Here is a 26295-nt window from a genome sequence, read left to right as displayed (position 1 = left end):
GTTCGCTCGCGCGGGCGGAAGGAGGCGAGCAGATTTGCAAGCCAGATTGAAATTTTGAAATTTAAATCTTGCCGGGACTTAAGCTTAAAAAGTCCGCGGCCTCCCGCGGGAGGAGACGGGGCGGAAGCGAGAGGGGAATGCAAGTATTCGAGTGCGGGCAAGGTCTTGCTAATTGTCGGATAATTTCGTCGGAGCGAGAGAAATTCAGAGAGATCAAACGGTGCTTGACACGACGGCGGAGCGCGTTGCACGTGCGAACTCGGATGCCGAGAACGCTTCATTCCAGATTTATATGCATCACAATGTATGAATCGTGTTCCCGACTCGAGTACCAGACGATGGATTGATTATATGCGGAAATATTGCAGTTAATTCGATGAAAATACCTCCGCTACATTTATTTACGAATCCTTTGTGTACCGTTCGAAATGGCGGCTGACAAATAACATAAGAGAAAACTATATGAATAATTCGTACGTGTGTGCGACCGACGCGCGATCGACTGAATTAGTATCCCGGCGAGCGAGGATTGGAAAATAAAATATTGCGTATGGAAAATTTTATATTTTGCACGTTTAATATTTATTTCGTATAAATTTCAATCCTTTCGTAATTGCGATCTATTTGCGACAAATAAAGCCGCTTTTGTCCGTCCATGATCTTTCGCCACTCTCATTGCTAATGTTAACAAACCGTGCTATTTTCTCTCCGCGCGTCCGTCTCCACCCCGTCCGAAAGTTTCACAGCCCCCGTCAGTGTATTCGTGCGGTGGTAAAGTAACTCGTTACTTCACTTTGTTCTTTGAATTGGATAGTTTTCCATTAGCAATCATAACAACGTCCTTTGGCCCGTGCCTTGAGACTGATGGAGACGGCAAAGAGGGTGGCAACCGGCGTAGCGGGGTGAGTTTGTTTATTCAAGCTTTCACGTTACCCTCTGAGCTACTGGCGGAGGAGGTTAGCCTTGTTTTCCGTCCACGTAGTTCGTGTTAATTTCCATTTTTATTACAAAGTGAATTGCATTTTCCTCCTCCACCTTCGCCCAACCCCACCTGATTATTACCTCTTGTTACACAATGAAATGGTGACTACGAACTAACGTAACTTTGATAACTTACGTATCGAGAGTACCATTGGGCGCGATCGTGTGACACTTACCTGTAAAGAAAAAAGAACAGAATCGTTAACTTGCTGAATCACATTAATTGCTGTTGCATTATAAAGATTTTTTAAATATACTTAGCGCACTGTCATTATCTAAATAATATTTATACATTTAAAAAATTGTATGATTTAAATTTATATAACGATCAATATTTTATATGTTATTCCATACTTGCTGCTTTTCATGAAATTTAATAAAATTTGGATGACAATGAAACTGTTGATCTCTCGTTTTAATATATTTCAGCCTATATATTTTTACGTCGAATAGATTTATGAAAAGAAAGGTACGACCTTTAAATGTGTGAACGACAACTTCCAAACGCAATCAAGCTGACGGAAAGGTATATTATAAATTTTGATGAGCACTAAAATCCCAAAGATTTTTATCCGCAAGGCGCGTCTCGGGGGACGCGAAAGAACAAAGGCCGTAAAGAGGAACCGTGAAATATCAATGCGTGATAGTAGCACCGCAACGCTTTCGCGAACGATACGATACGACCGCGAAGAACAATCGAGCGTGAACCAACGATATTAGCAATAAAGGCGTAAACATCGGTCGCAGGCGTCTTCCTTTCCGCGGTGTTTATGAGCGTCGCGGTATCGAACTTCGAGTTCGCGACAATAAAAAGGAATCTCGTATAACGCGGCAAGTGGCGGATACGATTCTAGCGGACTCGCTGGATTCTAAGAGCGCATAAAGAGAATCAATTCTACTTTAGGGGCGCGGGTCGCTCCTTAAGCTTCGGTAACCCCACGTATTTACAAACCTCCGTGATCGCTTCGCGCTTTAAAAAAAATATATCGGGTATATCGCCAAGCATTCGATGTCATCCTCTTTCCGATTAAAGGTCTATTCGATTAGAAGGCACGCCAGATATATGTATATATAGTGAATATCAGGGAGTACAGCGTTGCGAGCTCTCCGGTAAGCAGCACCTATAAAGGCACAAACATAACGGCGTATAATTCAGCGCGGTTCTAGTATCTATAGAGCCTGCTCCATTCTCCGGTATTGCATCGTACAAGCTCTCTGTATTCTGTCGCAACGCACTAGCGTAATGCATTATATCTGATTAGCTTTGTATGAGCTACGTTATCAGAGTTTACCGTCTATATCTACAAGCGTTTCAATGCGTACGAATATAAAATATGCTTCTATCAAGCGTGTCGCGTGTTATCGCGTCGTTAATATTTCGGTTCATTTATTCATATGCGACTCTAAATTATAAATAATAATGCCATATTATCGCGAATGCAGCCGATCTGGAAAGTAATTCGTAATGAGAACGGATGCCATTAAAAAGCCCGATTAACGGATTGTTCAATTAAATAATGCCGATCGCCAAGATACGACGGTCGCAATTTATGTAAAGAGACTTTGTCAACGTAACACCGGCGAACATATTTCAACGAATGCGCATTTTATGTTGCTCGCCCTCTTTCTCTTCCGTTCCGAAGAAACAACGGGCGCGAGCTTCATTTATCTTGCTCGGAATCGCGTTGCATCTCGACAAATGCAACACCGCTGGGAGAATGCACCGTTGGATAAACTTTCGAAGGTACAGCAGCGCGCAGGGACAAACGCCGGGAGAGATGAAACGCCGGACGGGGAGTTTTATGTACGCGATCAAAAAAGGCTGCCGGGGAGACCGTTGAGGAAACAGAGCAAATTGAGGAAATCGAAAATTCACCGGTGGTATTCGAAGGCTGCCGCAGAGCATCGGCGTGTGCCATAGGGACGTTGTGGCGGACATGCGACGCGTAATTTCGGGGAGAATATAAATTGGTGCGGGCATTACACGTGTCAATTCGTGACTCCTCACGGACGACGAGGGTACATTAGTGAAATTGAAAAATGCCTTTGTCGCCAGGCGAGAAGGAAAAAATCGTGGTTTACGAGAAATTTGGAAGCAATTTTATATGCGACAAGTAGTGCGGCAAATCCCCCTATGCATAAGTGTGTGCGTGTACGCGTACGCGTCGCGTCGCCTAGGTCCTTTGAACGTAAATCTTTCCTTCCCCCGTGTCAATCGAAGGGACCCCAGGACGGAAATTACGGGACGCCGTTGCACGCGGCGCGCCAACTCGATAGGTATTTCCACGTCGGCGAAAAATACGTTACAAATCCAACTTTAACCTCCTCGGGATTCCGGTCACGTAGCCTCGTCCAAAGATATATATCGTATATCTCGCACGGTGCGTCTTGGGTCTCGGGTCCTTCTTCACGTACCCTACTTTCCAACCTCATTCCACATTCTTCGGTACGCCCCCCGAAGCTAATGTCACACGCTCCCTAAAAACTTATACGGCACCCACTTGGCTCAGGTTAAACCGCATTTAATGAATTTACGTCGTCATTGGCAAACATTCTCGCAAAAAAAAAAAAAAAAAAAAAAACTGAATCGCATTGCGACGAGCGGTGTTTTAAAAAGCAATTTGTTGCTGTATCTCGGTAAGCAATATCGCGGTGGAAATCTTACGCGGGCGAAACAATTTTTTTTTCACAATTTACAAATATCATTGTAAGCGTCAGCGAGGAAATGCGCGCGATCTCGCAAAAAGAATCAAACAGATCGTATAGCATGATGAACGTGACGTGTATTCTCTACGTGGATTACGGTAACTCTGTGAATAAAGTTTCACGTACCAGCGGTGTCATCTTTCTGTTACTTTGTGCGCGATATCTGTGTGAAAAATTTTATTTGTTGAAAATGACACGACGCTTACTTTGGTAATAAATACCTTTTGTTCGAAATGGCGCGACGGCAAAGTTTTTGAAATCTAATTCCCTTGTACATAAAGCTCCCTGCTGCTGTAACCCATGCGTATACGTTGCATAAAATGGACAAGCACGGTTATCATTTCATATCAAAGCAAGAAGGTTATTGCTCGCTACATTTTTTTTCCGCGATCTATGACAAATTATAGGGATTTGAAATTATAGGGATTGAAATCATTTCACATTGAAATTCTTACATTATGTATGTGATAAAAATCGTGTCAACTCTTTCTGTAATCTTCAAATGGGTAGGTAGATGGCATGATTTATTAGCGATAAGCTCAGTGAGACTTATAGTTGGATGTCCTTCACACAGATTGTCTTTTTCTATTTGTAGATATTTACGCATTAAGTATAATTCTGAAGCCATATTAAGATAGAATTATTATTATTCTTTTTTTACATAATGGACTCATATACTAAATCGGCTATATGAATTAATCTTACATTTTTCGCATTATCAAATATAGATAAATTCAGAAATATTTTCTGACTTATACATAACAACTTCCAAAGAAGGAGTGTTTCCAAAATGTGTTAATTTGCTAAGAAAGAAATGGTTTTATATTAGAAGTGGCACTCGTATTCGAGAAACTTAATAGGTACGTGAATATGCACGAGAGAGATTCTGGTACCCATGAAATTCGTTATTAATATATTCAAAACAGATATTGAACAAACGAATTCTACGAAATTCTATGCAAATGTATTCCAGACGGCGACTTGTAAATTTTTCATTCGCAGAAGAACCGTGATAGATGACCTAGATATTCGCATCGCCTACTTTTTGCTCTATTCTGACCTCGTTTATCCATTCGATGCATTCTTGTCTTGATTAAGTAGCTTCAATAAAAGCTGGCATTCTTATCTGATTTTGCATCTGACGTGAAAATAAACTAAAAGATATTATTGTGTACGTATGGTACGTTTGTGTCCAGCCAGTTGTACACACGCTGCAAAATCGTACTACTTTCGCGTAGACGCAATTCACCGAATGTATACACTGTCAGTGGCTTACTTATAGTTAGAGAAACAGCATTCTGCGAATTGCAAGCGAGCAGGAGGTCCTACTTCCACCGAGGTTTTAATGAATAAATATAAAGTTTTAAATGGTAGTTTTTCGATAAACATCTTGTTCGCGAAGGTAAACTTTGTAAAGCGAGAACCAAGGGAGAAATTCGAGAAAGTAAATGTAACAAGTACCATTTCTCTAAACTCCTATTACTACTGGTATCGCGTTCCCGAAGCAATCGCGCGAAGACTTTGCACGTCCCACGTGCCCCCCTAAATTTTCATTGGCGGCACGAAGTGAGTCGGTTAGCGCAATGACGCAAGCCCGCTTCCCTGTTGCTCGCCACGTATTTCCAGAGGCGCGTACACTTTGCGATTTTTGCGAATCCCGTCTCTCCCATAACGTGCCCTGTTCATCCGTTATGGTACGCACCGGCGCAACGCAATATCATCCATTTAGGTAGTCGCGCAGTAATGTATCCTTAAGCTCGCGATTACCGGCTTCGGGAGTCTCGTTCACGGCGGCGGCAACAGGTTACCAGCACGCGCCACTCGCCGACTTGTCGAGTCGAGTCGACCACGGCCGCATCGCGCCCTGTGTGCGTGTGCTGCGCGCTCGATCGTCGCATGTCCCTCTTTCACTCGTTCTCACCCCCTCCCCTCTCTCTCACACACACACTCTCTCTCTCTCTCTCTTTCGCTCTCACTCTCTCACTTTTTCTCACTGCCACCCTGACCACCCGCAAGCCTGTGGGTAAAATCCCTTATGGCGTCGCACTATCGCATTATCGCACGCGATTGGTATCTCGCAACTTGATAATATGATGTTACTTTGATCTGACCTATGATCCATAGACCGTTCTCCGAATAGAGCGTGGCGCCAAAAGCCGGCTGCGTTGCTGCGAACCAGCGTCTCAACGTGACGTTGCTGCGTCGCCCGAGGCGTCCCGCGTCGCACCCCCGCCGTCACACAGGCACGTGTGTGCCGGCGACCACTTAGGCTGCTTCCCTAAGTGTTACCCCCGATGAGCGACAGCGCACTTGCGCGCGTGCCGTACGCATACGCGTGGCCGCGTATCGTCCGCCAGCCGCTGCACGCTGTTCGTCCGGTCTCTTGTTTTCGGGTCTCTCTCGGGATGTGTAGAAACGAACGAACGAACGAACGCACGCGCTGCGCAACTCCGGCGCGAGCGCAATTTACCTTGAACTTTTCGTCGTCTCACCCCCCTCCCCTTAACACGTCGTCGTTCTCGTCGTCGTCGTCGTCGTCGTCGATTCTCCCTTTCTCTTTCTCTGTTGTCTCTGTGGTATCTCGCGGTATCACGGTACTGTGACGGTCACCGTGACGGAAAGACGGTGTGCGCGATGATTAACCAGGCGGAACCCTTAGGGGTTGCCGCGCGAAATTGCGCCTCGCCGATGATTTACGGTACGAGGGACGCGCGATAAGGCTTCTCACGCTCTCGCAGGCTTTTGAAACGCGATGCAGAGAGAAACACACGCTACGCGCGGCGTGGCGTGGCGTGGCGGCGAGTCGGATGGCTGACTGGCGGAGAGCCGACAACTCTCGGTCGGTCTCGGCTCTCGGTCGTGCCGTGGGGATCGCTGCTGGCTGGTAACGCGCGCGCGGGAGGGTGCTCGGCGGGGAGGGTGAGGGGTCCTAGGGGGTGTGTTGGTGGCTGGAAACCCGGTGGGGTAGGGTAGGGTAGCGGCGCGGCGGCGATGGTGAACGGGGGGGTTTCGCGTACGACCGCGCGCATTGAGAGAGGAACGAGGAGCGAGGAGAGAGGGAGAGACGGAGATACGGCTGAGTACGACGGCGGGAAGGAAAGAGACAACGCGCGCTGGCTGGGAGATGAGAGAAGGGAAGAGAGAGCGTCGCGCGCGCGGGTGGGTTACCGCGCATGGGGTTGCGGGAGAGAATTCGCCTCGTGGCGGAGATACGCGCGAGAGGGAGACAAGCGCGGTGCCGAGGTGCTTCGAAGGGGTTGCCCACCCGCCCGACGCCCGCGCGCGCGACGTGTAGCGAAGTAGCAACAGGCGGCAGCCGTCCTCTCTCTTCTTCGCTAGTGCCGGCGAGAGCTGTGTACCACGTTCCTCGTCGGCGGCTGGCGCCGTTGCCGTCGACGCTCTGACGTCACGGCGTCGTGACGTAGGCGTGGTCACGGATGCGCACTAACACCTCGCCTGTCACCGTTGTCATAGTGACTGCTTCGCCGATGCCCGCGTTTCGCTGCCGCCCTTGCGTCACCCCGCGCGCTCCGTGTTCACCCCACTCTCCCCGTGCGCCGAGCAACCATCCCACCCCCGTTCTCGCAACCCCTCTTGCTCTTTCTCTCTCTCTCACTCTCTCTCTCTCTCTTTCTCTCTCTCGTCCTCGTTCTCCCCGCGCGCGCGCGAGTGCCGCGCTCTCTTCGCCTACATCCGATATACGCCGACGGCGTATACTAGCTTGCGAGAGTGAGCGAGCGAGTGAAGGGCGAACGAAACGGGGAGAATAGCGGAAGGGTGGAAAGGTGAGAGAGAAAGAGAGAGAGAGAGAGAGAGAGAAAAAGACTGTGCGGGGTAAAAGGTAGAGGGAAAGTGAGCGCGCGAGCTTGTACGCGCGCGTGTTGGTGTGTATACGTGCGTTGTCACGGTAACCGTGCCTCAAAACAAGCCTGCGCGTTTTTCAATTCGAATGCACTCCCTGGGAAGAGATGAGGTTATAATGAAGTCCCTGCCTCTCCCTCCTGTTCGCCCTCTGCACGCCTGCTCGCCTACTCGCCCGCGTTCGCTCGTCCGCTACTTGCCTCATCGTTGCGTAACGCACGTCGTCGTCGTGTCTCATCGTTCCTCCCATCCCCAACCATCCAGTATCCATCATTGAAGAGGAGAGGGAGAAGGAAAGATTATGGGGATATTATATTATACATGCTTTATTGATAACGCAAATTCTCTCTCTCTCTCTCGGCGATTACAATGGAAACCGATTACTTTGATCTCTTCGGTGATCGTGGATTAAGATCCATCGATTCATTTTTATTTTCAATTCATTTGATTCCAAAGAAGGCAACAGCGAATTAAAACTATGCAATTTTGTACGCGATTAATTTCGCCGTTCTAGAGAAATCAAACTGAAACAAGAGAGCCGCGCGATCAGTCGCGGTAGCTGGATCGTGTATTGATTGCGGCAATTTTGTACGCTACGTTGGTTATTATGCGTTGGGAAACGCAGCACATCACGGCTCACGCATTATGAACATCGACACGATCAAGTTCCGAGTAAAGCGTCTGTCCTATGGCTTGATCCGAACTCAACCATTAGGCATGCCGCGGCGTTATATGTATCTGGGACTAATGAGATTTCCATGTACGGTGGATGAATTGCTTTGGATGCATTCGCATACAGGATGGACCATTTCTGTATGTCGATAACATACGGCTCTTCTCCGCCCACGAGGGTTTGGAGACATACCTTATTAATGGACTTATCGTCCTGGCAACTGCGATGCATTGTAAAGTTACGCATGCTAATTATTGCAAGTAGGTATAAGCTTTAAGCCGAAGAGAAATTACGCTTTTAATACTTGATCGTAAAAGCGTTTTATGTATGGACAATTTTATTGTACTGCTTTAGCAAATGTCGTTGGAATGAAAAAATACTTAGGCACTTTGCAGGCATAGTCACGATATCGATCTCCCAGTTAATTGCGATATTCTCCTCTTCAAAGAAAATTCCTCCCGCAAATAGAAAAAAACGGAGCAATTTACGACGATAAAGAAACAGAAAGGTTACAGAATCGATTCCTGCTTCTTCGCGAGGGTTGGGATTCTACCTCCGGCATAAATAGGTTCTTAATTATCTTTAATTCGCACCAAATCGAGCTTGCAGGCGTGACGAGCAGCGCGATGCACGGTGTCATTAACGAAATAATGGAAATTAATTTTGATTAGTGCTTCGTTTTGGCGAATCAATCGCGCTCTCGGGAAAGCGATTCAATTCCGCCATTATGGATTCCAATGAACAGGCCGCGCACATGCAATAATTTAATTCCGAAACCCAGCCTTTGTGACAGAATCCGCTCGCGTATTCGAAATCAACGCTTCCCGGAGATACAAGGGTGCCCGAGATTTTCCGTAGCTTTACGACAATAGTGCTCGTATTAGATTAGGAATCATCTCTTGATACAATAAATATAACGAAAGTAAGACACGTGGATAAAAAAAAATAATTAAAAACTCACTCCGTGAGTTGTTTAGTGCGGTTTTTAATAAAATTACTCGAGAAATTAGTAGCCTTTTCCTACCCCCATAAACGAAATTATATATGTTTCTTTAAATCAATTAATACGTTACTATAAGAATAACGAGATCGATGGGGAGGTAAAACTATATTGAATAATTGTAAAATAAGACAGAAATAATTTGATAGATTAAAAAAAATATAAAGTATATAAATAATTACCGTTTATTAAACGCATCAATATTTTTATTAGCATTCTATGAGTACAGAATCAATCGAGAAATACAGGTAATTTGATGAAAAATATCAAGCGATAAAAAAATATAAATATTATGTAATAAATGTTACTGTGCGTTATACCGCAGTTGGTGCATGTATAAAATATTTAAATTAAACATTTAATTGCTTCTTTTGAAGTCGCTTTTGATCCCCTCGCATTTTACGCTGGCGAAATTATATCTCGAAAGTATTAGAATACATCCCACTCGCGCCGCTCGGTCGAGTGAGTATTTCCTGCGTTAATAGGATCCCATGGCAACAGAGATGAGTATTCCTCGGTATGCTTCCAGCCCTCCCTTCGCCACCCTTCGAGCCCCCCCGTGCCTCTCTTACCCTCGACCTAATTATGTTTATGCCACGTGACCTCCTTCTCTCTGAGGGACGATAGGCGGGACATACCTCGTCGGGCTCGCGCGTCCACAAATTACGTTACAAAGGAACCCTAATTAGTTGCATAATTGTAACATTAGTCGAGCAAGCTCGCAGTAAAAATGTCTATTAAATTAAGGACTCTAAGATGCGGCTTGTTCGCTAGCAGGTCATAAAGCGAGTACGTACGTACGCTACATACGTCTTGTTACGCTTCGCTGCGTTATCAACGGAATTCGAGCAATTTGATCTGATCGCATGCAGTCGGTGCTATAATCAGAAAAAGAGAATCCATTTCAAACTGCACTTTACATAACACGTTTTTAGAATCATCTCCAATTAAAAATTCTATTATTAGGTATTAAATAGGAAGGACGTTTAATAAAGGTGCTTCTTGATCACCTGTACCCTGGATCTCTTCTTTGTCAATTTTTAACAAAAAAATATTAGAATTTGAATCGTGTTGCTAGAAAACAACGATGTACAAGGAAATGTTCAGTTAATGAATTAAGACGAATGAATTAATCCGAGATATAATGTTGAAGAAATTTTTTTTACAAAGATGTCTATTCTAATCTGTCTGAGGAAAGGAGCGGGATAGGATGAGGGAAAGAGAGATAGCAATTACGATGTAACGATTGCCCCGGTGTGCTCGGTCGTGTACATCTACACGTAATACGAATACGGAACAGACTCGTCTCGCGGACTCTTCGCGGAATAGAGCCCTCCGTACTTCTCAAAGCGGTTTCATAACGCAGAAAAAGCGGGAAAATACACGATTGCGCGTACATGAAATTGAGTTTAAAAATGTTTGATGTTGATTGTAGGTAATTCAATCAGAGTGTAGCGAGTAATGAGACGGAAGCGGGGCTAAAATCCAGCTCGCTCGGGCAAACGTTCGCTCGCCCACCGCCGTCCTTCATCCTCTCCGCCGCGCCCCAATCCAGCCATCTCGACCGTACCCTTCCGCGCTCTTGCCGCGTTTCCATCTCCCCCTCGATTCCCGACTTTCCACTCTCAAGTTCGTTCCGTGAATATGAATTAAGTTGATACGATTTGGAGCACGTGGATGCAAGAGTAGGTAAGCAAGAACCATTATATCAAGGCAAATTGTCCAGCGGCGGTTTGTCTGAAATGGATCAGAGTGCAGCGTACCGGAAAGAAGGGGAGTGTGGCTTTATTCCGAGACTACCGAGCGGCCTATCCCATCGTGATTGCGATCCATACAAAACAGCGATGCGACACGAGCGTTTTTTCTACTTACTTTCCCCGAGCGATCAAATCTCTGTCGCGTCCTTTCTGTTTTTTTTTTCCCGACCGCGTGATATCTAGTACGATCGATACGAGGATTGATTTGTCATGCGGCGTTTGTGCGCCGTTTGTTAGTATAGAGGCGAGTTCTTTTTTTAATTCATCTATTGATCAATCACATTACGCGCAACTGCAATTTTGCTCTGTAAAAACTGCATTTGCGCATAATGCGATTGATCAAGCAATGAATTAAAAAAAAACTTGTCTATCGTGCAGAGAGTTAAGCGAGAGTGCTTTTCAATCTAAACTCTTCGCACATCACTGGTGTCTAGTTAAAAACATTTCATGAGTTTCAACGTGTATTTTTCCGTAGGTGCGAAATAATTTTAGCGTGCACTCGCGAGCACGCGGTACTTTAGCGAGCGGGTTGCGGAGGGGTCGGAGGGGAGTGAAGGGGGATGGAAAAAAAAATATCGTCGACGAGAGCCGACGTTTCTCACGGTTTTCGTCGTGTCACCGGGCATTGTTTTTCGTAACTGAAACTCCGTCGTGGCGGTAACCACGTCACAGTAGTGTAGACAGCCTCGTATCCCTGAGGTGAGAGAAAGAGAGGGGGGGGGGGAGAGAGAGGGAGGCGCGCAGTGTCGCGGGAATGACGGTGGAAGCTGCTGGGAAACACCCGAGCAATCCTCGCGCAGTTTCGCGGTAACGCCGTAACATTGTTTCATATGGGCGCATTGTTTACGACTCCATACGCGAAGCAATAAAGGGGTGTAGCCCCCCTTCCGATACGCAGATATATCCGCTTCGCCATTTAGAACCTACCGGACCCGTTCGTGCGCGACACGGTTACAACTGTGCGGCGCGACTACCACCACAATCGTCTCTCGCTCCGATTTACTCCATTTTCCTCTATCTCTTTCTCTCATCCCCCTCTCCCCTCCCCCCGAGTGCAGGCCAATCGCGGACACGATGTAGAAGCGAGATACGAGAAGAGCTAGCTGAATCGGCTTTCAGTTTTCACGGTACAAAGTTTTACGGATTCGAAGACAACGTGTGTTTCATGATCCGTCGCGCATTCGCACCCGATACACGTGGAGCGATCTGTCTTCACTTGAATTTCTGAATTTACACGACTGAAATTTCTACGCCTTCGCAAAAGTAACATCGACCGGCTGTTAATTGAACGTGGGCGCGCGGGCGCGAACGTGTAGAGGATGCCTATTCGAAATCCTATTAACGCAACGATTGTCGCAATGACATTTTTGATGAGGGTGACGCGCGGTGGCTCCTCGCGAACGCGAAATTCGGCGTGGCAAGGATGAATCCCAACATATAGCGTGTCGAGCGCCCGATATCGAGTGTCAGCCTCGTCGACGCGGAAGGAACTGTAGCGTCATCGTCGAAAATTAATGAACCTTTCCGTCGTGCCGTGGGATGTCGAACGGGCGCGTTGCGAGAATGGCGCATTCCGCTCCTGATGACTGACGGACGTGCAATCACGGGAATGACAGCTGACTCGCACGCCCGTTCGAATATTCCCGCATTTTTCTCCCCAGGAATTTCAATTTTTTTTCGGATCGCACACTCGAGCCGATTTTTGAAATCGGAGCATCGGGCAGGTCGCGCGCGTCCCGTTCTGCGGGAGAGAGATGTGACATCTCCGAGATTTTCAACATCCACTGCAGCACACGATCGGGCCGCGGGTGGTATGGGTGGTACAGCTACTTCCAACAAGGCGTTTGATCCCTTCGACTTTCTTTATGAGTTTTTGGCACCTTTCAACTCTCGTCTCCTTAACAATTGTCGGCGTCGCCCCTGTGTTCCTTCCGTTTCTTATATTACCCTCTCTCGTCTCTCCTCTTTCTCCTTCCTTCCTTCTCTCCGTGAAACCGCCTTCATCTCTTCCCGCCATCGCCAGGTCGTCACCGGATATAGCACGGTTGGGAATACGTATCTGCATCGGAAAATCGTCCGCGCGCCGGTTATACGATCGTCTCGAATTTCAATTTTTAGGTGGACAGAATGTCTCCGTTATTGGCAGTCAAGGCGCTCGCGACTGATCGTCGACGTCCCGAAAGATCGTATAGGAGGCTTTTGTGCAGCTGTTCGTGCTGTAAACTCGCGAGCGACTCGTAAACGTAATCGATCGTCGCGCGGGTCGTACCGATCGCGATGTAAAAATTGAGGAAATTTTACAAGTTACGAGCTTGTGGGTAATCGGATAATACATTCACCCGGGAGCGTCGTATCGACGATGGCAACGCGGCGTGACTCCCCGGCGGATGATTAAAATTTATTTCTATCAGGAAAAATTTATCAGGAGGTTGAAACGATCCGGATATAACGACCCGCCTTTTTATCGCCGCCCCATGTTTGAACCCGGAGCACAGATCCTTCCGTAATCTATCGGGACATTAGTCCTTGAATCGAAGCTCGGTTTCTCGACGACTTTTCAATCGCGGATGACTGTCATAAAGCCGCGTCTTATCGCGCGTTTCGCAGTTCACGCAAACGACACGGAGAATCAATTGAAACAAGAGTATTTTTTCTTAAATCGTTATCGTGGTTTCAAATCGTTCTTTTGCCTGGTCACGAAACCGAGCGGAAATGGTAGAGCAGCTCGAGCAGCGGAGAGAAGAGGGAATGAGAGGCCTGGTCGTTATTCCGGTACGGCTGAACTTAATTCTGTAACTCGATCGGCCACACCGGATGAAATGTACCGCCGGTTCTCCCCGGTAAACCCCATTACCTTCTCGAACGACCGCGGATGCTCGTCAGGGCTGAGTTACGAGAGACAAGATCGTGATGGAGAGAGGAGAGGAGAGGAGAGGAGAAGAGAGAGAATAGTGTACAGGCGGGGGATGAGCGGAAGGAGAGGAGGGCGCAAAGAAACAGCAACGATGTAGAGGGTGCCGGATGCCGGAGGGTGAAGGGAAGTGGTTACCTTGAAACAGACCTGCCGGGAAAGGAATGGCACGGACCGCGGAAAATGAAATCCCCTTCGGTCCCTGCTCGGCGTAAAGGGAGAGGTTTGCCTCGTCTACGGCACGACATCGGCATCGGATTAGCGTAAAATCGAAGGGCGCTGACTTGGTCGCTCGTAAATTGGCTACAAAGTTTGGAGAGAGTGAGAGAGAGAGGGGGGGGGAGAAGGGGGAGGCAACAGAGGCGGTGGCGCGCGCGGTAGCGGCGGTGAGGCACAAAGGGAATCGATTTTGTGTGAATCGCGATCCGCGCGCCCACCAGCCGCTTTCTCTTTTCTTTTTCCTCCCCTCCTCTTTTCGTTCTACCCTTTGCTACCGCGCGCCATTTTGTCTTCCCGAATCTGTGACCATCAGCATGCAAAGTGGATAAAGTTTCTAGACTACACTTTCCGTAGCCCCTTTCTTTACTCGCTTCCGATTCCTATACCCGGGCGCCCTTCGCGTCCCCGGACCTCGTCGCCGTCCCGTATCGCGCAGACCGTATCCCAGATTGTTTCTCCGCACCTACGAATATCTGTACCGCGCGCGTGCAGTATCCTCCATCCGTGTTTCCGCCCGCTCTTTCTCCTTACATTCTTCGTTTCTCTCTTTTTTTTCAGATGAAAGGTCCTGCTTTCCTCTATCCTACACTCCCACTCCCGTGGGCGATCTTTTCGAATCTGGCGATTTTACAGTGCACCAATGCACCGTACCAGCTATTCTGAATATATAGATCTTCCTACGATCATCTCGATTCGAAGCTTATTTCTAGAGACGTAAGATTTCCTACGTACAAAGAGAGTAGGTTCCGCGAAATATAGGAAATATCCCGTATCCAATTTGGAAACATACTTTTGGGGGACATTTTGGGAAATACCCCCATGTCTGGCGAATTCGTTATATTTTCGATTAAATCGAGCTCTCTGATTATCATATCGCTTACTCTCTAAATTCTTTGGAGTGAAATCCCACTCTAAAAGTGTGAAAATACTGCCAGTCTTGATAAAGAGTGGCAGTACTTTCACACTTTTAGAGTGGGATTCCACTCTTTTAGATGAAATTCCACTCTAAAGAATTTAGAGAGTATATCGATTTAATTTCGTCGCATAAATATACAGTAGCATACTTAGCATTTCTGTTTAATTGGAAACAAGCACCGTTGGCATTATTATTATAGATCTTTATTATCGACTCGACAGTTTATTAGAATTACTAGTTAATACGGAAAAGTTTATTAAGCCGACTTAATACATTGTTGTTTAATATAAAATCAGAAAACGAATAAATCACAAGACGGTATGTATTGCGGGACATTTTTTTTCCCAAACATTTTAGACATCTAAATATATGGCCACATATTTCTAGTCATGGTTTCTAACGGGGCAGTTAAACGGCGAATTTACCTCAAGCCACTGGCTCGATGATACTTGAAATTTACTATACGGCGCAAGTGCTAAAGGCGTGACGACGCTACGATGCTTTGAAAGACCTTTTACGTCATATTGGAAACGGTGCAAAGTTTCCAGGCTTACGCGTTACCCGAAATGCTTTTCCGGATCACTTATTCTTAACTACAGAAAGTGTGCTTGGGAAAATGTCATACCCCATCCAGATCACGATGACAGAACACCGTACTCGGCAGTTTTTTTTTTTTCACGTCGTATATATCAGTTTTTATACACTCCATTAAAACGCTGATCAAATACGTATTAATCAATAGAAATATCGTCGTGAGTATCGGCGTGATCAGACATATTAAGAATTTTGTCAACACAGATTAATTTCTATCACGGTTATCTCGCGTGTAAAAGATACGTATGACATAAAATAATGGTGGGACGTCGGCTCCAATTTTCGCTGGTAATAATACCGGTAATGGTGTCGATATATTAAGTCTGCCTTCCTTTCTGCTCGCGAGAGTTCCGTACGCGGATACTTATGAGATGCAAGGACACGCCGACATTACTTATTACGTAGTGTTGCGGGGTAGAAAGGCGTTCTCCTCGAAATAAAGCTTGCGACGCGCCGACCTGCCCCTGTTTTTTCGGCGGCCTCGGCTGGCCGCATTAATCCCGGCCCCGTTTATCACGTCGCATTATTTACCCGCGACAAGTAAGAATGTACGTGCTCCTGACCGACACCGCGAATATTTTAAAGGTTCGACTCACATACATCATCTGACTTGCCGCACGGAAGCGCGCGCGGGTATCACTTTTCCGGAGCGTAGCGCGAACGCGTGCACGAGCCTAGCGTTTCGATCGATCTTCTTGGAAGAGGGGCGGTGGAGGGAGGAGAGACGGTTAGAAAGGAACGGTAGACGGGGGAAAGAGGGAAAGGGGCGAACGATTACGAACTAAACTCTCGGGATCTAGCCTAAAACAAGAAGCCTACGAAACTTATCCGCCGGGCAATCTTTCATCACGTATCGGACCGAACGAGAGCACGAGTGCCGGTGGGAAGAACAAGAAGGAGTGGAGGAAAAGATTGAAGTCGCCGAGGTGCGGACGAAGGTCGTATCCCACTATATCACGCTACCCAGATCCCAGTTGGTACCTCGAGACACGTTATTCAATTACGGGCTAAGAGGCGCAACGCCGATGGAAGGTAACTCCGTTCATCCCCTTCTGCTCGGCGACGTTCACGACGACCACCAGCGACGCTCGAAACCTCTTTCCCACACCAGTCACAGAATGGAATTGTGGAGAGACAAAAAGTGCCGAGCGCGCGCGCGCGCTTCATTTCTTTCTTTTCTCTTAGAGATTCCAGGCGTATCATTTCGGGGCGCCATGCGCGGAGTGGTCGAGCGAGGAGGGGTTGTGGGATAGGGCTCGAAGACGAAAGCACGCAGGTGGGCTGAAGTTAGGCCGCCCGGGTAAGGGTTCGATATATTGAATTATAGGCCGCGTAGCGCTGATTGAGAGCGACTTGGGAGCGTAGATTATGCGCCAACTACAGCTAAGAGGATCACGCGCCTTGACGCACCGTGCCGCCTACCCTCGGAATTTCTAGTGGAAGGCCAAAGAATTTCGATCCCTATCAGCGCTCGGGGAGGCCTACCGGCGGCGATTGTGTGAGAAGACGAGCCGTGTAATATGCCGGTTAACGGTTAGTTAGGCGAAAACCTCGAATTTCGGTATTAACGCGGATTACGAGTTAATATTGGATACATTGATGTACAAAATTCGGCAAATATTTGCGAGGATTTCACTGGAATTATCAATTTTAATAAACGCGAGGGGTAAGGAGAAAATTAAATATTCAACGCGACTCGGCGCAAATACGTGTAAATATTTTACAGGGACATTTACATTGCCTCGATCATACACAAGCGAGTTTGGCACAATGCACTTCCGTATATCGTCAGAGTAAACGCCGCGCGCGCATAACAGAAATATTTTAAACGTAGCCTCAATTAAACATAGTATTCGTGCAAAGCCGAGAATTTTTAACTCCGACGTGTACCCGTAATCGCCAAAATTTTATCCCTGTTCCCTCATTCGTTCGGTAAAATTGGCTTGTAGGGCTATAGGGTTCAAAGTGAATATTTCCAATAAAGTACGGCCGACTCTCTCTCTCTCTCTCTCTCTCTCTCTCTCTCTCTCTCTCTCTCTTTCTCTCGCAACGTGCGTTTATAAAATGTATCTTCGAAAGAAGCGAAGCGGAATGTAATTTAAACCTGTGCCAGGCCTGCGCGTGCCGCGTCGATTTGGGTGGGTGCAATCATTTTTTAAAACTATTCTTTTCAGCGATGTACTAGATATAATTAACGTCGATCGGGTTATTCATCCCCGTTTTACAAATGCGCCGATGATTAAAGCAATATTGATAGGTACGGTCGAAATACCGACGTTAACGCAAAATATTGCCAATTATCTTTACGCTTCGCATGTAACGATTAAAAGTCAATAAAATCTTGTTTGTCGGAACGGCATTTTCAACGAAAATTTAATTGTGCTTAATAGCCAATTCCGCAGCCGTACAGCCGATACCCTTTCCTTCTTTTTATATATATATATATATACAGGTGTATGCACACACACACACACACACACACACACACACACACACACATAGTATATATATATATATATATACATACATACATACATACATACATACATACATACATACATATACATGTACCGCGGTATATTTCCTAGTTCGCGAAGTAACGTAAAAGGATTAGTGCACTGTTCGTTGATCGAGAGGGGTAAATAGGATCTTTGTCATCTTCCGCGAAGTACTCCACAAGTCATTACCGAGGGACCGACTTTCCGGAATAGAAAGTGGCAAGTTTTAAAATCACCTTCCAATCGGATAAACGCGGAATTACTCTGATTTGAGCCGTGATTCTTGCGCCGACATAGCTCCGCGCTCTTCCAACCCTCGGCCCGAGATCTGAGTGGCTAAGATGGCAAAGTTCCCGATTCGGAAGCGATCTTAACGAGAAGCTCCTCCTCTGTTATTTCTCCTCGTACTCTTTTTTTTCTCTCCCTTCCGGAAAATGGCATTTAATCGGCAGTAAATCGCGGATTCGCGTTATGTAATTGGCGATCTCGTAACAACGAAATATTGTTACAATTTCTGTGCGCCCCCGGGGCAAAGTAAAATTCGTTAACGTTCCGTCTGGAGATAGCGTTAATTATAAATGTGCCATATTTATTAAAATTTGTTGAAACGAAAACACGGGAATTAAAATATGATGAAATGTAGATTCCCGGCGGCGCAATTGATGAAAAATGTAATTTGCGTGCACACGCGTATACACGAGTCGTGTCAGCTCGTTGAACAATCAGTGGGATAGTGCTTCATGGCACGTGCTATCGCGCCTTGATACCTTGAGAGGAGCAGCGCCTTTGCTAGTGTAAACTCCAGCGAGCGGCCAGAAACCACAGGAACCGCCACACATAACTTAAGCAGTTGAGTATGGTACACGGAGGAGTGATAGCCGGGAATCTCTGTGCGGAGCAACTTGGTCGCATCTCAGTAAGCACGTCCATAATCGTTTACGTTTATAGCCGTCGTATATCTGCCCGAGATAATTACCTTTCGAACGTAGCTTCCTCGGATCTCGTTCTTCTGCGAAGAGCAGCCTTTCGCTGCTCGATTTAATTCATCTTTTCAATACCAGGAAAGATGCGTTACGTTGTTACTTTTTTTCCCGAGTTTATTTGTCTTTTTTTACTTCAACTGATATATTTGCGACGGCGCGTAAGATAAAATTTGTGAATAAACGATAAATATGAGAGAGCGCGGTATATGCGTGTCGCGCCAGAGATTGAGGAGGACGCAGGAAATTGAGCGTGATGTCGCACGGACGTAGGCGCGAAATTATTACGTCATTGCATAAATGCATGGACTACGAGAAAGGGAAGTGGGGCATGGATCGAGCACTTTGTCGGGTTCCCTAAAATATGGAGGTACCGCTGCGTTTTCTTGGTCCTTCGCGGATAAGGAGAGAAGGACTCCTTACATATTGCGTCGGCACTGCATAAATGCATGTTATTCATGCAGCGCATTCGTTGAGCTTCACCCTCCGTTTTCAGCCTCTCTCTTTCTCTCTCTCTCCTTCTCTCTCTCTCTCTGTTTCCATCCGTATTTGCCTTTCTCGTTCTCTCATTCTCTCTTTTTCCCTCTTTGTCATTCCCTCTGCTTTAGTTGCACGCCTGTAAGTTATGTAAGCACCGATGTACAATTCATTAGTTATGTAACGTCCAGTACCTACGTATACATTCGTCGCAGTAAGAAAACTTGAATACCGCCCTTTCACTTGCAGGCAGGCGGACAAACCACGACCTGCACTTAAGCGATTGAACGCACCCATTGTGGCTTTTTCGAGCGAAACGGGGACTCGCTGTACCGCGAAACGTATCTCGCAAGTCCATTTTGCAGAAGAAGCACTGGCGCGTAATCGTCGTTAAATTTAAGTGAATTCGGTGGATATGCCGATAAGAAAGAGATTATAAAATACGCGTCATTGAAAACGATTGTCCATTTGCGCTTTTTATATTGATTAAAATCTACATCTCATGTATTAAAAATTGGTAATCTTATCGTTTCGTTGTAGTATAGATGCGGTGACGTCTACGATATTTCTCTTTTGCAAATTTTTTAATGATTTTTTGATTCCTGCTACGTTGCTAACATTAAAGCATTAAAAAAGTAGATAAAATATACGGCATGAAAATACATTATATTTCGCTTTCAATCTCGCAACGCGGCGCTACATATTACAAGCGGTCTCCGTACTATTACACACTTTGATTAATCCCCTGTGACGTTTATACAAATCAAATGGAATTCGAAACATCAGTATTACGCTAAATACATTTCCTTCGTAATGGATGTTTCATTTACGGCGTACTTACGTGATGTATTATACAAATTAAATACAGTATTTTGTTACATTACCAGCGCGATAAATTACTCTACTTACGCATGATTAATAGGCCCATATTTCACGAAGAGTTTATCTTCTGCAATCTCCTTGCCAAATAAAAAGGAGGAACCTTAAGGCAAAATACATCAGCATCGATAACGTCGTGTGATTAGCGTGAATATCAATGAGCAGCCGAGCGGAAATCAAGCCGAGGCGAACCTTCATCGTTCACCGGATGCGGTTTGATGAATCTTGTTCATTCCTCAACATCAACGTCACGTTCTCAGTACCTTCCCGGTATAGCTTTAGATCTCAATCATGTGATAATCAAAATCCAAACATTTTCACGAGCGATAGGACGCGATGAAATATTGTTCGCATAAATCAGCCGGCGCCTCGCAGTCGAAGCAAGCTCCTTTGGAGATTTAGAAAAACAGTTAGGAAAAATTTGTCGCGCTCGGAGCGCGTTACGAGTACGCGATGCCGTTGCGAGAAACATGAAATTTCATGCATTGTTAATTCTATGGAATATATTTTGTACATGTGATGATTTTATGAAATGTGATATTGTTGTCAACATGTTGCAAGTTAATCATATTTTATTCTGCATTATTTAATTCGAGACTTGCAGCGAATCATCTGTCAACGCGTCTGTCAAATGACCATTACAACGCGATACCGGAATCGTTGGAAATAAATAAACAATTAGTCGCACGAGCGTAATAAATGAATGCTCTCAGCACTGTCGCTCAGTGCCGTCGTTACGGTTGGCTGTATCGGTTGCTCCGCTCGCGCTCGAATTTCTCCCTGAGGCTGTATCATTTTGATTGCATCAAGGATACTCACTCATGCGAATTCCGCAATTAATTATGATTTCGCATACTCACGCTAAGCAACACGAGGAACAGATTCGAGGAATACCTTGAGCACAGCGATAGAGCGAAACGTTGAAATTTTATCGGTATAACGCAAGTACGTGCCGACAGTCTCACAGTATCTCTCTCTCCCTCTCTCTCTCTCTCTCTCTCTCTCTCTCTCTCTCTCTCTCTCTTCCTGCCTCTTCTTCTTCCCCGTTCGCTCGCTTGCATGCGGATGGATGGCATTTCACGAGCGAGATCAAATTAGATATTGGTACGGCTGTATAGGCGCGTCATTGCAAATTCGAACTTGGCAAACGAGATATCGAGGATTGCCTGGAGAATCGGCAGATGAGAGTTTAGGATAGCCGCGTGATCCTTAGGGCAGGCACGAGGAGGACGAAGGCAGGCAGGTATGAAGAGGGAGAACCAAAGTCGCACCCGACGAGAGGGTGCTCGGCTCTGGAAAATGACCTGTCAGTCGCGACACGTTCTTTTTCTTCTTTTCCCTTCTAGACCTGTTTCTCTTTTTCTCTTTTTTTTCCTTGCTTATCTCTTAGTGCCACTACACTGCTAAACTGCATCCCTATAGCTTTCATTCAAATCCTCAATAAGTCGATAATCGCTTTAACCGCTTATTCTTACCTTAACAAAAAATTTTTTAAAAATAATTATATACAGTGATGCTCGCTCTTTCGTTATACACGGATTTATGCCTCAATTTAGTGTGCATTATATTTTTTTGCGTACAAGTGCACTAACAATGTAGCAAATGTTAGACAAATATTTCCACATGCATTTCTTTATACGCGACGCGAAACGAAAAAGACCAAAAGTCACGCAAGTTTTCGTTGCATATTTTTGTCGTCCATTTATTTGGAGTTTTGAAAATTTGGTAAGAGCGCACCATATATGAAAAAATTAATCAGTCGCGTTAAGCGCGTAAAAATACACGAATTATTATTATTAATTTTTTGGTCAGCATCACGTGGCTTTATGTTACTTGAACCATTTGCTCGCAAATTATTCGTACGTTATTCCACGATCTCAGTTCAGAAATAATAATGGACATAACTTGTATTTATTAAAAAATCTCGCAAATCCTGATGCGCAGTTTTCCCTTAACGTACATTTCGTGCGTGAATATACAGCGGTGCGGTTTGGGGGAGGGGGGAAGGGAGTCACCATATACATGTCGCAGCGGATACTGACACGTTGTTTACGTTATACGAGCTCGCACAGATATTGCGTCAAGTTGAACGCGCCACCAAAGTTTTCTCGCAGTACCCACCTCCGTCGCAGGGGCAAGAGCGAGGAGAGAAAATAGGGTTGGGAGATGTGAGAATGCGCAAGGGTCGATTCGCAATACAGTAGTGCGTTCGCCAAGAAAGAAGACGGCGGAAGAAAAGCAGAGGTGTGTAGACGACTGCACGGAGTACAGAGAGCCAAAGGAGCATGAGCCCTACGTACGTCGCGCTCGTTACAAACTTTGGGCGGCAACGTGCATGCGTGTTATTACATACCGAGACTTAACCTTAAGCTCTCAAGTCAAACATCGTCTGGTGAGGCGCGTTGCGCGATAACACTACCAAGTTTTAAATTACTTTCCAGACGCGTGACGTACGTGACTGCATTGCGCGGCTATTTGTAATACGCCTCCAGGATATCGTGGAAACCCGCTGAAATCCCGCTCGCGTGCGTGTTAACGTTAATTTTTAATTTACATCGAGTTTATGAACAATTGAGGCGCGCAATAATTATGAACATAAGGCTAGATTGGACGAATATAAAAAAATTCTCGAAAGCGACCAAATGAAACTCACGACGCTCGTTTGCAACGCACGATACGATTTGTGCACGTTTTATTTCAGCTTGTTTTATCTTCGATTCGGAATGCCCGTACGCATCGTATTAGCGAATCGCGCGAACAGAAAACATAATCATTTGACACCTGACGGAGCGTGTCATTCGTGCTGTTATTCGATTTCGCGGTGACGCGTGATTCTCCATAAATGTCATCCGCCATCAAAGTACGGCTCCGCGCGCGCGGGGACTCCTAATGAAATTCAAAAACTTTAATGTATTTCACTTAGAGCCATCAATATTAGCCTACACCAGGAAGAGGGATGAATATACGGTGCGACGAAGTACTTCGTAAGTACGACGTCGCATCTCGACCCCCTTGAGTTCGATATTGGAATATGATGTAGCTGTCAACTTCACCTCGAATAATAATCTTTTTTCCGACGAGAGAAGATATTTAAATTGCCCACCATCACAGGGCCATTGCTTCTTGCCCGTCGCCGATGCCGCCGATGGGCGCCCGTGATACCGTGGGATTGGGGACAAATCGAGATGGAAGATAGAAAGGACGGAAGCACAGTCTAAGGGACTTTGAGTGAATATTGAATGAATGAATAGAACAGGAACGTTCTAAGATGTTTAAAGAAAACCGCGCTTTGTACGCAACTCATTACTGAATCCCAAATATTCTTCCACGCCATTACAAGAGCGTATAATTTGTAAAATTACTAGGTGAACTCAGACGTGAATATCTCAGATTATTTACTAGTAAAACACTTCTATTTAGGGAAGGAAAATTACTGTTTTAGTATACTACCGTGGGTTTATTATGAACGGGGAAAAAGAGTACAAAGAAATTCTGTAATTGAATAATATATAGCTACAATTTTCCCTACCGGAAAGCAAGGGGAGTTGCCGTATGTAATTTAATGTCATTATAGAATCCAGAAAATACTACGATAATAACATAAATGATGCCATTGGGTAGGTAATGAACCCATAAGACCGCTAGAATTATTGAAAAAGTTATTTTTATATTACTACGTAAAATAGAGTACATCGTTCGGATTTAAAATTTACGTCGTACTTTTGTTTATTCATGACGCATGTGTCCATTGTCATTTCGAAAATTGCTTGCGAGCTTTAGTGGGAAGCAAACATAAGCACGCCAGTTAAAGTTAATAATATATTGTGTAATTCCAGAAAATTACAATCTAAACTTGAAGATTAAAATTTTATCTAACAATACATCACGATATTTAATTGAGGAAAAAACTTTTAACTTCAAAATGTTAATTATTTAAAATTCATTAGTGTCTAACGTTTTTGCAAAGTCTAAAAAATTTGTTTTTGAATTTCCAAAGCGATGTATACCTACGCGGAAAACTTTCAATAACTTTTTTTAAATAAAATGTCTTTATTATGAAACTTTTATTTTATTTGCTAGGTTTGTAAGAGTTGTTCATTAAATATTCATCCGTTTAGGCAAACAGTTAAACATTTTCGATAATTATCAAACTGCACGTCGGGAAGTAATCGTTCGTAGCTGTCGTAAGATGTGCAATGACAATTTAGATTGTCTACGAAAAGACCCTTGCCAGCACTTGAGGGTCCGCGTGGCTTTTCATTTCCCTCTGATGTAATGCTTGGTGATAAAGAGACGTTAATAGGAGTAAGTCTACGTTCAGTTCTCGCCCTTTGTCTAATAAAACGGCAATCACGCACCGTAATGTTCCTTTCACTTGCATTCGCAAATACCCGCGCCGGAGAATTTTCCCTCGCTCTTGACACCATGGCTTTACCGGAGCTTAACAAAAGCTGTTCATTCCTCATTCCAGATTCTTTTTCCACGTAAACATTGCTCTTGCAAGGAAAGTTGTAGAATCGCAAACTTCGAGAACCGTAATGCTTGTGTAATGATTTCTAATTTTATGGGAATAAATGTCGCGCAATTGTGTAGAGACTATTTTAGTTTATTGACTGATATAAGAAAAAAAAAACGTAAAGAGAGAGAGAAAGAGAGAATTTACAAAACTCTTTACTTCCTACAAAATGCATGTTCTTCCTAAAAATATTTTTCCTTGTAACATTCTTATCTTCATCAACAAATGTTTGAGCAGATATTCTATGCACGTAGGCGAATATGAAATCGGTCGATGAAAGTCGTGCAAGAGGATTTCAAGGCGCTCCACGAGGTGCGAAATGCCAGCCAGTGTCGCCCTTAGAGATCTCGCGGCCGACTGGTATGTCGGGCAGATCGATACATTCTTGCGTGTCTCACCGAATTCGCACGAGTCACGCGTTTGCCGCTCGCTGGATCCGCATCGTTTGCGACAGCTTCGCAAATACGCGCGCGTATACTTTCGCAATAAATTCTTAACCGTAATATAAACAGACTTTCGATTTCACGCCAAGTGTCAGTCAGGAAGCAGATATGGTTTTCAAATGGATTTACCGGAAATGCATGCCCGCTTTACTTCAAACTTATACGGTTGAATGATTTATATAAAGGTCGAAAAAATTCGAAGAGAACTACCAACGACATTGCGAGATTTACATTTATTATCCCCGTGCAATAAATTATTTATTTATCAATAATAAATTAGCGAAACTATTTGGCATTATATATATGTATATATATGTGAATAACTTTATTATTATTGCGCACATTTTTTCGATCTTATTGAAACTTAAAAAAACGTTCGCTAATTATATTAGGTATTAAGTATTTCGTGCACGTTAATCCGTCGAGTTTGCAATGCTTTAATTATGCTCCGTATCCTGTAATCCATGCTTAATATCGGACGTCGGGGCGCAGAAGTTTAATAATCATGAAATCTCGTTCAACACCGTGGCTGTGTTTTCCTGCTTACCCAGGTATTAAGGCGTAACGTCTTCTGGAAGTAATATTACAGGCTGAAAACTTCACGACAGCCTGAAAATTACTTCACGGAGATGTGACTCGCAGGTTACAGCAAATAAAATTGCGTCCTGAGCAAGACGTGACCTGTCGACGAAAGAGAGAGAGAGAGAGAGAGAGAGAGAGAGAGAGAGAGAGGAAGGAAGAGAGAGAGACAGAGAGAGTGAGTGACGAACCAATACGCACTATTTAAAACACGAGGAGAAGAGAAGAGGAGGCAAGAAAAACGTGTGTGGGAGCACTCCGAGGAATCTGTGACAACCGTATATTCAGGCGGCATTATCGCGCGC

General features: G+C 45.1%; 1 protein-coding gene across 23 annotated transcripts in view; it reads right to left on the bottom strand.

Annotated features, from left to right (window-relative positions):
• The window catches only part of LOC105201456 (CUGBP Elav-like family member 4), a 574742-nt gene that overhangs the window by 242252 nt on the left and 306195 nt on the right, over positions 1 to 26295 (bottom strand). For 2 of the 23 annotated variants that reach the window (XM_039448064.1, XM_026135290.2), the window contains exon 1: positions 5799 to 6518. The exons of 18 other annotated variants lie outside the window; for them this stretch is intronic. The gene's annotated coding sequence lies outside the window, so the exon portion shown is untranslated. Of the gene's footprint in view, positions 1 to 5798; positions 6521 to 26295 lie in introns of those variants that run through there. 3 more of the 23 variants (XM_026135300.2, XM_039448061.1, XM_026135295.2) reach the window with 3 other exon arrangements.

The sequence above is a fragment of the Solenopsis invicta genome, chromosome 4 (genome assembly GCF_016802725.1).
Source record: "Solenopsis invicta isolate M01_SB chromosome 4, UNIL_Sinv_3.0, whole genome shotgun sequence".
NCBI lineage: Eukaryota > Metazoa > Arthropoda > Insecta > Hymenoptera > Formicidae > Solenopsis > Solenopsis invicta.
The sequence above is the reverse complement of the archived record's forward strand: the minus strand, read 5'-3'. Positions and strand labels throughout refer to the sequence as shown.